Below are 14,521 nucleotides of genomic sequence, written 5' to 3' on the forward strand. Positions count from 1 at the left end.
TGCTACACATAAAGATTTTGAGGGGAGGAGAATTTTTAACTATATAAGAGTATAATATAAATCTAAAATGAATTGCATTCATAATTTAACTATATTAGTAAATGATATTTTTATAATATACTCTTTAAAATAATCTAATGTCAATTGCATTCATAATTTTTTTTTTGCTACCTCTAAAAGTATCCTCAGGATCAAGTCCAATGTCCAATCCGCCTTACCTTAATCTTACTTATTGTTAAGTTGGGGGTAGGAAGACGTGGCGAAAAAAAGCGTTTTATGTTTACTTTGTGTATTATTTTATTAACAATTCATAATTATTATTTTTTGTTTTTACCTTTAGAGGCATCTCCACGACCCAACCTAATGTCCAATCCGCCTTACCTTGGTCTTACTTATTGTCAAGTTGGGGTCAAGAAGACAATGAGGCAAAGAAGGGGGCTTATATTTACTTTGTGCATTATTTTATTAACAATTTATAATTTTATTTTTTTTGTTTTTACTTCTAAAAGCATATCCACACGACCCGGCCCAGTGTCCAATCTACCTTATCTTGGTGTTACTTATTGCCAAGTTGGGGTCAGAAAGACGATGAGGTGAAGAAGGAAGTTTATGTTTAATTTATGCATTATTTTATTAACAGATCATTATTTTTTTATTTTATTTTTACCTCTAACGACATCCCACAGCTTAGCCTAGTGTCCAATCTGCCTTACCTCGATTTATTTATTGTTAAGTTGGGGTCAAAAAGGCCCGAGGCAAAGAAGGTGGCTTATGTTTATTTTGTGCGTTATTTTATGAACAATTCATTTTTTTAAAATTTTTTTTACCTCCAGAGGAATCCCATGACTTAGCGCAGTGTTCAATCTGTTTTACCTTGGTCTTACCTATTGTCAAATTGGGGTGAAGAAGGTGCTGAGCCAAAAAAATGGGGCTTTTGTTTACTTCGTGCATTATTTTATTAACAATTATTAATTTTCTTTTGTTTTTACCTCCAGAGTCATCCCCACAACCTTACGTAGTGTCCAATCCGCCTTACCTCGGTTTTACTTATTGTCAAGTTGGGGTCAAAAATGCGTTGAAGCGAAAAAGGGGACTTTATATTTATTATTGTCAAGTTGGGGTCAAAATAATCTAATGTGAATTGCATTCATAATTATTTTTTTCGTTACCTCTAAAAGTATCCTCACAATCGAGTCCAATATCCAATTCGCCTTACCTAAGTCTTACTTATTGTTAAGTTGGGGATAGGAAGATGTCGTGGCGAAAAAAAAGGTTTTATGTTTACTTTGTGTATTATTTTATTAACAATTCATAATTATTATTTTTTGTTTTTACCTTTAGAGGCATCCCCACGACCCAACCTAGTGTCCAATCCACCTTACCTTGGTCTTACTTATTGTCAAGTTGGGGTCAAGAAGACGATGAGGCAAAGAAGGGGGATTATATTTACTTTGTGCATTATTTTATTAACAATTCATAATTTTATTTTATTTTGTTTTTACTTGTAAAAGCATTTCCACACGACCCAGCCCAGTGTCCAATCCGCCTTACCTTGGTCTTACTTATTGTCAAGTTGAGGTCAGAAACGCAATGAGGTGAAGAAAGTAGCTTATATTTACGTTATGCATTATTTTATTAACAAATCATTATTTTTTTATTTTATTTTTACCTCAAACGACATCCCACAGCTCAGCCTAGTGTCAAATTCGTCTTACCTCGGTCTTATTTATTGTCAAGTTGGAGTCAGAAAGGCGTGAGGCGAAGAAGTTGGCTTATGTTTATTTTGTGCGCTATTTTATGAACAATTCATTCTTTTTAAATTTTTTTAACCTCTAGAGGCATCTCACGACTTAGCCCAGTGTTCAATCCGCTTTACCTTGGTCTTACTTATTGTCTAGTTGGGGTCAGGAAGGTGCTGAGGCGAAAAAAGAGGGCTTTTGTTTACTTCGTGCATTATTTTATTAACAATTATTAATTTTCTTTTATTTTTACCTCTAGAGTCATCCCCACGACCTAATGTAGTGTCCAATCCGCCTTACCTCAGTTTTACTTATTGTCAAGTTGGGGTCAAAAATGCGCTGAGCTGAAAAAGGAGACTTTATATTTACTTTGTGCATTATTTTATTAAAAATTCATAATTATTTTTTTTGTTATCGCTAAAGACATCTCCACCACCCAGACTAGTGTTGAATCCGCCTTAACTTGGTCTTACTTGTTGCCAACTTGGGGTCAAAAAGGCGCTCAGCTAAATAAGGGGAGATTATATTTATTTTGTGCATTATTTTATTAACAATTTATTAATTTTTTATTTATTTTTTACCTCTATCGAATCGAGCGTCCAATCCGCCTTACCTTCGTCTTACTTATTGTTAAGTTGGGGTCAGGAAGACACTCAGACGAAAAAAGGGGCTTATGTTTATTGTGCATTATTTTATTAACAATTCATTTTTTATTTTTTTCGCTAAAACTACATCCCACAACGCATCCCAATGTCCAATCCATCTTACCTTGGTCTTACTTATTGTCAAGTTGGAGTCAAAATAATCTAATGTGAATTGCATTCATAATTATTTTTTTGGTTACCTCTAAAAGTATCATCACAATCGAGTCTAATGTCCAATCCGTCTTACCTTAGTCTTATTGTTAAGTTGGGGGTAGGAAGAAGTCGTGGCGAAAAACAAGGTTTTATGTTTACTTTGTGTATTATTTTATTAACAATTCATAATTATTATTTTTTATTTTTACCTTTAGAGGCATCCCCACGACCCAACCTAGTGTCCAATCCGCCTTACCTTGGTCTTACTTATTGCCAAGTTGGGGTCAAGAAGACGATGAGGCAAAGAAGGGGGATTATATTTACTTTGTGCATTATTTTATTAACAATTCATTATTTTATTTTATTTTGTTTTACTTCTAAAAGCATATCCACACAACCCAGCCCAGTGTCCAATCTACCTTACCTTGGTCTTACTTATTGTCAAGTTGAGGTCAGGAAGACGATGAAGCAAAGAAGGGGGATTATATTTACATTGTGCATTATTTTATTAACAATTCATAATTTTATTTTATTTTGTTTTACTTCTAAAAGCATATCCACACGACCCAACCCAGTGTCCAATTCGCCTTACCTTGGTCTTACTTATTGCCAAGTTGGAGTTGGAAATGCGATGAGGTGAAGAAAGTAGCTTATGTTTACTTTATTCATTATTTTATTAACAAATCATTATTTTTTTATTTTTTTTTTTGCCTTTAACGACATCCCACAGCTCAACCTAGTGTCCAATCTGCCTTACCTCGATCTGATTTATTATCAAGTTGAGGTCAGAAAGGCGTGAGGCGAAGAAGGTGGTTTATGTTTGTTTTGGGGGTTATTTTATGAACAATTCATTTTTTTAATTTTTTTTTTACCTCTAGAGGCAACCCACGACCTAGCTCAGTGTTCAATCCACCTTACCTTGGTCTTACTTATTGTCAAGTTGGGCTTCGAAAGGTGTTGTGCCGAAAAAATGGGGGCTTTTGTTTACTCTGTGCATTATTTTATTAACAATTATTAATTTTCTTTTGTTTTTACCTCTAGAGTCATCTCGACGACCTAACGTAGCGTCCAATCCGCCTTACCTCGGTTTTACTTATTGTCAAGTTAGGGTCAAAAATGCGCTGAGGCTAAAAAGAGGATTTTATATTTACTTTGTGTATTATTTTATTAACAGTTCATGATTATTATTTTTGTTATCGCTAAAGACATCTCCACCACCTAGACTAGTGTCGAATTCGCCTTAACTTGGTCTTACTTATTACCAGCTTGGGGTCAGAAAGGCGCTGAGCGAAAGAAAAGGGAGATTATGTTTACTTCCTACATTATTTTATTAACAATTCATTAATTATTATTTTTATTTTTAACCTCTAACAACATCCCACAACTCAGCACAGTGTCTGATTCGTCTTACCTTGGTCTTACTTATTGTCAAGTTGGTGTGAGGAATGGTTCAGGTCCTCGCATCTTTTACCTGAACATTTGGATGAACGATTTTATCTCCCTAGCTCTCAACTACCTACTTTGTCAAAGGTTGCGACCTCTAGTGGAAGTTGTGAGAGTTGATATATCGTTTCCTCATCTTGGCTTTTTGGAGAAGTTGTGGTTGTTTTTCGGATCATTTTGTATCTAGTTATTTTTGTACTTTGGCTTGGACCTCCTAGCCCTTCGAATGGATGTAACTTTTTCTTTTAGTAATATATATAGTGACTGATTTTTCATTAATAAAAATAATTTTAGTCAGCGTACAAAGAACTTTTGCTACACTTGAGATTTTGAGGGGAGGAAGATTTTTAACTATATAAGAGTATATTATAAATCTAAAGTGAATTGCATTCATAATTTAACTATATTAGTAAATGATATTTTTATAATATCGTCTTTAAAATAATCTAATGTGAATTGCATTCTTAATTATTTTTTTGGTTACCTCTAAAAGTATCCTCACGATCGAGTTCAATGTCCAATCTGCCTTACCTTAGTCTTAATTATTGTTTAGTTGCGGGTAGGAAGACGTTGTGGCGAAAAACAGGGTTTTATGTTTACTTTGTGTATTTTTTTGTTAACAATTCATAATTATTATTTTTTGTTTTTACCTTTAGAGGCATCCCCACGACCCAACCTAGTGTCCAATCCGCCTTACCTTGGTCTTACTTATTGCCAAGTTGGGGTCAAGAAGACGATGAGGCAAAGAAGGGAGATTATATTTACTTTGTGCATTATTTTATTAACAATTCATAATTTTATTTTATTTTGTTTTACTTCTAAAAGCATATCCACACGACCTAGCCCAGTGTCCAATCCGTCTTACCTTGGTCTTACTTATTGCCAAGTTGGGGTCAAGAAAACGATGAGGCAAAGAACGGGGATTATATTTACTTTGTGCATTATTTTATTAACAATTCATAATTTTATTTTATTTTATTTTGTTTTACTTCTAAAAGCATATCCACACGACCCAGCCAAGTGTTCAATCCGGCTTACCTTGGTCTTACTTATTGTCAAGTTGGGATTGGAAAGTCGATGAGGTGAAGAAATTAGCTTATGTTTACTTTATTCATTATTTTATTAACAAATCATTATTTTTTTATTTTATTTTTATCTTTAACGACATCTCATAGCTCAACCTAGTGTCCAATCCGCCTTACCTCGATCTTATTTATTATCAAGTTGGGGTCAAAAAGGCATGAGGCGAAGAAGGTGGCTTATGTTTATTTTGTGCGTCATTTTATGAACAATTCATTTTTTCAATTTTTTTTTACCTCTAGAGACAACCCACGACCTAGCTCAGTGTTCAATCTGCCTTACCTTGGTCTTACTTATTGTCAAGTTGGGCTTAGGAAGGCGTTGAGCCAAAAAAAGGGGGGCTTTTGTTTACTTCATGCATTATTTTATTAACAATTATTAAATTTCTTTTGTTTTTACCTCTAAAGTCATCCCGACGACCTAACGTAGTGTCCAATCCACCTTACCTCGGTTTTACTTGTTGTCAAGTTAGGGTCAAAAATGCACTAAGGCTAAAAAGAGGATTTTATATTTACTTTGTGCATTATTTTATTAACAGTTCATAATTATTTTTTTTGTTATCACTAAAGACATCCCCACCACTCAGACTAGTGTCGAATCCACCTTAACTTAGTCTTACTTATTGCTAACTTGGGGTCAGAAAGGCGCTGAGGCAAAAAAAGGGAGATTATATTTATTTTGTGCATTATTTTATTAACAATTCATTAATTTTTTAATTTATTTTTTACCTCGATCGAATCGAGTGTCCAATCTGCCTTACCTTTGTCTTACTTATTGCCAAGTTGGGGTCAGGAAGACACTCAAACGAAAAAAAGGGCGTATGTTTATTGTGCATTATTTTATTAACAAATCATTTTTATTTTTTTTCTCTAAAACTACATCCCACAACACAACCCAATGTTCAATCCGTCTTACCTTGGTCTTACTTACTACCAAGTTGGGGTCAAAAAAGTTCTAAAGCAAATAAGGGGGATTATATTTACTTTATTTATTATTTTGTTAACAATTAATAATTAATTTTTTTTATTTTTACCTCTAGAAGAATATCCACACGACGCAGCATAGTGTCTAATCCACCTTACCTTAGTCTTATTTATTGTCAAATTGGGGTCAAGAAGGCGCTGAGGCGAAAAAAATGGATTATGTTTACTTTCTACATTAATTTATTAACAATTCATTAAGTGGAAGTTGTGAGAGTTGATATATCATTTTCTCATCTTGGTTTCTTGAAGTAGTTGTGGTGGTTTTTTGGATCATTTTGTATCTAGTTATTTGTGTACTTTGGCTTGGACCTCCTAGCCCTTCGAATAGATGTAAATTTTTCTTTTAGTAATATATATAGTGACTGATTTTTCATTAATAAAAATAATTCTACTCAGCATACAAAAAACTTTTGCTACACTTAATGTAGTACCCCTGCTCTAATCAATTTCTAATCTCGGTTTAATCTTGGTTAGTTTATCATAATATAATGATTATAGTCAGATGTGTTGATTTAGTGCATATCTGTTAATGTGGTTTTCGCACCAGTTGTATGCAAGTTGTTTAGTGTTCCTATTTCGTGGTATTAAAATCGGGCTAACACTTTCATTAAGTTTATATATGTATGCATGTATGACTCTTGGTTGCATGAGATTTCAGGTACAACACCGCATGAGTACAAAGCTCGTCTTCACCTGGATTTGCAGGTTTGAGTGTACCTCTTTAATCCTTAGAGTTGGATTAGGTGGTCGTAAGACCCTAGTTTGACCATAGTCGTGCTCAAGTGAGCACCGTCAATCGCCGTCGGTATTCCCTTTTGGTTGGGTTTGTGAGTCGTCAGTTTGGTTGACCTTCTTGGTTTGCGTGTTTGGTGTGTATGGTTAAATTGAGTAATTAGTCCTTAGTACTTAATTCGATTAAATATGTGTTTGCGCATTAAAGATTAATGGACTAAATTAAACAGGGTTTCCTTATGTGTTTAATCGCTATTTGAATTGCTCGAGTCAGTTTGGTAGCAAATTCAAGTAAATGGTTAATTTTAAATATTAAATATATTCTGTATATGCTGTTGAAAAAGAAAGTTTCGAATTTAATTGCAATAGAATTAATTGTATTCTGTTGGCTTTTTAAATTAGAAAGGTTAATTTCAGTTAATTGAAGAAATCAATTTTAGATTGAAAATCAAGTGAATATATTGATATAGTTGGAAAATAAAGATTTTTGTGATTTATTTTAAATAAAAAATTTAAATCCAAAAATGAGATTTTTGGTCAAACTTTTCCATATAACCTAGACTTGTGGAAAATATTGGGGATTGAATTTTTTGGAGAAAAATATATTTTTGGAAAATATTTTGGATGAAAGATTTGGGGATTTTGGAAGGAGAAAGATTTCTTGAGCTGCAGGTTGGGGCTCTTCATCAGATCTTTTCTAGGAATGCTTATTGAAGTAGGAATTCTGGTTATCAATTAGTTATTGTTTAAATTTTAAAAAACAATGGACATTGGATGTTCTTCATGCTATTTGGTTTTAAATTCTCCATTGTTTTTCTCAAGACTTAGAATTATTGTGGAAATAAGTTAAAGATTGGCTTATTGTTGGATCTTTGTGTGAGAAATGAGTTCTATTATGCCCAAAAAGATTATTTATTTGGTGGGTTATTCCAACAAATCCTTTCAATTTTGAAAACCTCTCATATTCTGGAAATTATTCCCAATCTATTCTTAGGAAATTTCTGAGTATTGTTTTTAAAAAAAAAGATTATTTTAAAGTCTCTGGGAGACTGTATTTTTTTACTGTGTGTTTTGACAGTAAATATTTTTTTTTTTTTAAATATAAAACCTATGTTACTGGAAATTGGGACTGTTTATTTTATTTTTAACTATGTTTATACACAGCAATTAATTTTAGAAAGAAAAAATAAATAAACAAATAAAATTTGAAATGTGAAACCCCAACCACGTGGGAGAGTTCCCCACCACGTGGAGGGGTGCTACATGTCCCTTTGGGCAGTAGCGCTTCCCATGGGGGCTGCATGCTCCCATTGGGAAGCAGCGCTTCCCCAAGGGGAAGCATGAGCTCCCAAGGGGGGGCCCACGTGGGGGTCCACATGGGTACCCTCCCCCATATAAATGTTTTTTTTTTTAGTTTATAAAGGAACATTTTTTTTAATGTATTTTTTTAATCAAAAAAATATATATATAATATTTTAATATTATTTAATATTAATTTTTAATTAAGTTTTTAATTATGATTAATGTGGCATAAATTATAATTTATGATTAATTTGATATTAATTAATTGTATAATGGAATATATACGTTAATTAATATTCAGATTTCATTTTATGATTAACGCACTTTTTCTAATTAAATTCTAGAATTCCTAATTTCGCAATTAAATATTAATTGGTTATATTTTATTAATCTTGGATTAATAAATATATATACCTTAATTAATAGTTATTTTGGGTATTTGTCTAATTGAGGAAGTATTGTTTTAAAAAAAAAATAGAATATTATTTTATTGGAAAATTGTTGAAATAAGATATATTTACTAATTGATTATTTTAAATAATATTTTATTCAAGAACATATCATATGAGTAATTGAGAAGTAAATGAAATATTTTATCATTCGATATTTTGATCATTTAAACGATATACTATTGGAAATTAATAATGTATTGTTTGGAATGTTGGTGAGTTAATGGTATTTTCAATTTGTAAAATAAATGGTATAGTTCTAATTTTCCTCTGTTTTGAGACATAGGCGAATGGACCATTGAGATTGTGGTATTGTACTCACCTGGTAACGTTGATTTTTCTGTCAATGTTTTTTGAAAACTTAGATCAATTAGAGAATTGGATCAACTTTTATGTTTAAATCAATATGGGAAAATATTGTCTTTTCCGGTTATTGTCTATGCAAGTTTAATTTCTGTATTCACTTTTGCTTAAGTAATGGCAAGTTTTGATTTGTTCGATTGGACCTTGTCGTATGGATTGATTTGGGTACCTGTTTCAGTTCTTGGTTTCGAGTTTGACTATTGTTTTGTGGTAGTGTCGTAATTGGTCATATCCTTTGTGTGGGTGTCGAATGATGATTCATGGTTGACCATAGTTGGTCAGGTCTCTAGTTAGAGTACCGTCAGTAAGTGTACCTCTTTTGAGTCGTGTTTAACCAGATGGTTGTTCCCTCCTTTTGAACTACGTTTGCTTGACCATGTGTGTTCATTGGTTTATGAGGTTGCTTGGGTATAGTCTAGTGTCGTAAGGGAGAGTGGCTTTCGATTGGGGGTCGCGCCCAAAGTGGCTGCTGAGTAACCCATCGAAAGTGAGTCTAATAAGTGATAACCTAACAGTAGATTAGAATGTTGATCTCTAAGTAAAATAATTGTGTCTCACACATGGGACGAGTGCTAACACAGACTCGACATGTTGTGAGAAGACCTGAAATGGCAAACCATCATCCTTGTCTTCACGAAAGGATGTGTGGGTCCACATGAGGCTTGGATGGGCCGGAGGTACGGATTAGGTTGCCAGGGTAACCCAGTGTATGGGGCCGGAACCTATGAAGACCAGCCATGGTAACCATACCAGGTTGTGTGATGACACTTGTCCCTACGTTCGCTAGTGTGTTGTCGTATTGTCCTGTTAGGAGCACATTTGTGGGTCGTCCTATTGTCTATGCCCTTGTGAGTATCGGGTTTCATGTTAGACCTTGGGAGGTGATGACTCAGTTTTGTGGATGTCCTAATGGACCTTTGTATTAGCTTCGATTTTGTTCAGCTGGAACATTTCCTTTTCAAGGATCGTTTATATCTTAATTGACCGATGTGGTCATTTGTATATTGATTATGTTTCGCCTTGACGGCAGAATTGTAAATTATGAGAACCTCATGTATTCTTAACTTTATTAATTATCAAAGGGGTCTTGCAGTTGAGCAGACCCGGAGATGTAGCCCTTTAGGGGTGAACTCCGAGATCATTTTGGTGTTATGTGATGTTATTCTCTTATGTTTCCCTTATTCAACTTTATCATGTATGAATAGCTTGTCTTAGAATGTATAAGTGGATAAGATGGAACTAACTTTAAATGCTTATATGCAGTCCTTTCTTGAATGCAGTAAATGGGAATATGAAAGAATGTAGCTTAGGATAATGGATTTTATTCGGTTGTTGTTAAGGAAATTAAGTATGCATGGAAAAATCTCATATGTTTATAATGAAATTCTAGTGTGTTAGAATATTAGATGCATGGCTTATATTTAATGAAAAGTATGAATGATGGTTATGAATAAATCTTAATGGATGAACCTTATCCTGTGAATTATATTTCCATCTTTTGAAAAAAATTGTCCTTGTATAAGAATCATCTCATTATAAGATAATAAGCTTATTGGATTTAATTTTGTGAGTTAAGTTAAATGTGTAATTAAGTAATCTCATTGGGAAACTCTTTAGGTGTTAGTTGATGTCTTCCGCTATGTAATCTGAATCTTTGATATCTCATTGTATCTTAATGTTATGTTTATCTTAAAAAAAAATTATTGCACTCTATTCTTGTGTTATGGCTTAATCCCTTCGGGGTTTCCTAGCGGGGCATTACACTTAAGATTTTGAGGGGAGGAGGATTTTTAACTATATAAAGGTAAATTATAAATCTAAAGTGAATTGCATTCATAATTTAACTATATTAGTAAATGATATTTTTATAATATATTTTCTTTAAAATAATCTAATGTGAATTGCATTCATAATTATTATTTTTTGTTACCTTTAAAAGTATCCTCACGATCAAGTCCAATGTCCAATCCTCCTTACCTTAGTCTTATTTATTGTTAAGTTGGGGGTAGGAAGACGTTGTGGCGAAAAATAGGGTTTTATGTTTACTTTGTGTATTATTTTATTAACAATTCATAATTAATATTTTTTGTTTTTGCCTTAAGAGGCATCCCCACGACCCAACCTAGTGTCCAATCTGCCTTACCTTAGTCTTACTTATTGCCAAGTTAGGGTCAGGAAGACGATGAAGCAAAGAAGAGGGATTATATTTACTTTGTGCATTATTTTATTAACAATTCATAATTTTATTTTTTTTGTTTTTATTTGTAAAAGCATTTTCACACGACCCAGCCCAGTGTCCAATCCGCCTTACCTTGGTCTTACTTATTGCCAAGTTGGGGTTGGAAAGGCGATGAGGTGAAGAAAGTAGCTTATGTTTACGTTATGCATTATTTTATTAACAAATCATTATTTTTTTATTTTGTTTTTACCTCAAACGACATCCCACAGCTGAGCCTAGTGTTCAATCCGTCTTACCTCGATTTTATTTATTGTCAAGTTGGGGTCAGAAAGGCGTGAAGCGAAGGTGCCATATGTTTATTTTGTGGGTTATTTTATGAACAATTCATTCTTTTTTAAAAAAAATTACCTCTAGAGGCATCCCACGACAAAGCCAAGTGTTCAATTTTTTTTACCTTGGTCTTACTTATTGTCAAGTTGGGCTCACGAAGGCACTGGGGTGAAAAAAGGGGGCTTTTGTTTACTTAGTGCATTATTTTATTAACAATTATTAATTTTCTTTTGTTTTTACCTCTAGAGTCATCCCCACGACCTAACGTAGTGTCCAATCTGCATTACCTCGGTTTTACTTATTGTTTAGTTGGGGTCAAAAATGCGCTGAGGCGAAAAAAGGGATTTTATATTTACTTTGAGCATTATTTTATTAACAATTTATAATTATTATTTTTTTTATCACTAAAAACATCCCCACCACCCAGACTAGTGTTGAATCCGCCTTAACTTGGTCTTACTAGTTGCCAACTTGGGATCAGAAAGGCGCTAAGGCAAAGAAGGTGAGATTATATTTATTTTGTGCATTATTTTATTAACAAATCATTAATTTTTTATTTATTTTTTACCTCGATCGAATCGAGTGTCCAATCCGCCTTACCTTCGTCTTACTTATTGCTAAGTTGGGGTCAAGAAGACATTCAGACGAAAAAAGGGGCTTATGTTTATCGTGCATTATTTTATTAACAAATCATTTTTTATTTTTTTCGCTAAACTACATCCCACAATGCATCCCAATGTCCAATCCGTCTTACCTTGGTCTTACTTATTACCAAGTTGGGGTCAAAATAATCTAATGTGAATTGCATTCATAATTAATTTTTTGGTTACCTCTAAAAGTATCCTCACAATCGAGTCCAATGTCCAATACGCCTTACCTTAGTCTTACTTATTGTTAAGTTGGGGGTAGGAAGATGTTGTGGCGAAAAACAGGGTTTTATGTTTACTTTGTGTATTATTTTATTAACAATTCATAATTATTATTTTTTGTTTTTACCTTTAGAGGCATCCCCACGACCCAACCTAGTGTCCAATCCACCTTACCTTTGTTTTACTTATTGCCAAGTTGGGGTCAGAAAGACGATGAGGCAAAGAAGGAGGATTATATTTACTTTGTGCATTATTTTATTAACAATTCATAGTTTTATTTTATTTTGTTTTACGTCTAAAAGCATATCCACACAACCCAGCCCAGTGTCCAATCCGCCTTACCTTGGTCTTACTTATTGTCAAGTTGGGGTCAGGAAGACGATGAGGCAAACAAGGGGGATTATATTTATTTTGTGCATTATTTTATTAACAATTCATAATTTTATTTTATTTTGTTTTACTTTATAAAAGCATATCCACACAACCCAGCCCAGTGTCGAATCCACCTTACCTTGGTCTTACTTATTGTCAAATTGGGGTTGGAAATGCAATGAGGTGAAGAAAGTAGCTTATGTTTACTTTATTCATTATTTTATTAACAAATCATTAATTTTTTATTTTATTTTTGCCTTTAACGACATCTCACAGCTCAACCTAATGACCAATCTGTTTTACCTCGATCTTATTTATTATCAAGTTGGGGTCAGAAAGGCTTGAGGCGAAGAAGGTGGCTTATGTTTATTTTGTGCGTTATTTTATGAACAATTCATTTTTTTAATTTTTTTTACCACTAGAGGCAACCCCACAGCATAGCTCAGTGTTCAATCCGCCTTACCTTGGTCTTATTTATTGTCAAGTTGGGCTTAGGAAGGCGCTAAGCCAAAAAAAAGGGGGCTTTTGTTTACTTCATGCATTATTTTATTAACAATTATTAATTTTCTTTTGTTTTTACCTCTAGAGTCATCTCGACGACCTAACGTAGTGTCCAATCCGTCTTACCTCGGTTTTACTTATTGTCAAGTTAGAGTCAAAAATGTGTTGAGGCTAAAAAGAAGATTTTATATTTACTTTGTGCATTATTTTATTAACAGTTCATAATTATTATTTTTGTTATCACTAAAGACATCCCCACCACCCAGACTAGTGTCGAATCCACCTTAATTTGGTCTTACTTATTGCCAACTTGAGGTCAGGAAGGCGTTGAGGCAAAGAAAGGGAGATTATGTTTACTTTCTGCATTATTTTATTAACAATTCATTAATTTTATTTTTATTTTTAACCTCTAACGACATCCCACAACTCAGCCCAGTGTCTGATTCGTCTTACCTTGGTCTTACTTATTGCCAAGTTGGTGTGAGGAATGGTTCAGGTCTTTGCATCGTTTACTCGAACATTTGGATGAACGATTTTATCTCCCTACCTCTCAACTGCCTACTTTGTCAAAGGTTGCGACCTCTAGTAAAAGTTGTGAGAGTTGATATATTGTTTCCTCATCTTGACTTTTTTAAGTAGTTGTGGTTGTTTTTCAGATCATTTTGTATCTAGTTATTTTTGTACTTTGGCTTGGACCTCTTGGCTCTTCGAATAGATGTAACTTTTTCTTTTAGTAATATATATAGTGACTAATTTTTCATTAATAAAAATAATTTTAGTCAGCGTACAAAGAACTTTTGCTACACTTGAGATTTTGAGGGGAGGAAGATTTTTAACTATATAAGAGTATATTATAAATCTAAAGTGAATTGCATTCATAATTTAACTATATTAGTAAATGATATTTTTATAATATACACTTTAAAATAATCTAATCTGAATTGCATTCATAATTTTTTTTTTGTTACTTCTAAAAGTATCCTCACGATCGAATCCAATGTCCAATCTGTCTCACCTTAGTCTTACTTATTGTTAAGTTGAGGTTAGGAAGACGTTGTGGCGAAAAATAGGGTTTTATGTTTACTTTGTGTATTATTTTATTAACAATTCATAATTATTATTTTTTGTTTTTACCTTTAGAGGCATCCCCACGAAACGTAGTGTCCAATCTACCTTACCTTGGTCTTACTTATTGCCAAGTTGGGGTTACGAAGACGATGAAGCAAAGAAGGGGGATTATATTACTTTGTGCATTATTTTATTAACAATTCATAATTTTATTAGATTTTGTTTTACTTCTAAAAGCATATCCACACAACTCAGCTCGGTGTCCAATCTGCCTTACCTTGGTCTTACTTATTGCCAAGTTGGGGTCAGGAAGA

The sequence above is a fragment of the Cryptomeria japonica genome, chromosome 6 (assembly GCF_030272615.1).
Source record: "Cryptomeria japonica chromosome 6, Sugi_1.0, whole genome shotgun sequence".
NCBI lineage: Eukaryota > Viridiplantae > Streptophyta > Pinopsida > Cupressales > Cupressaceae > Cryptomeria > Cryptomeria japonica.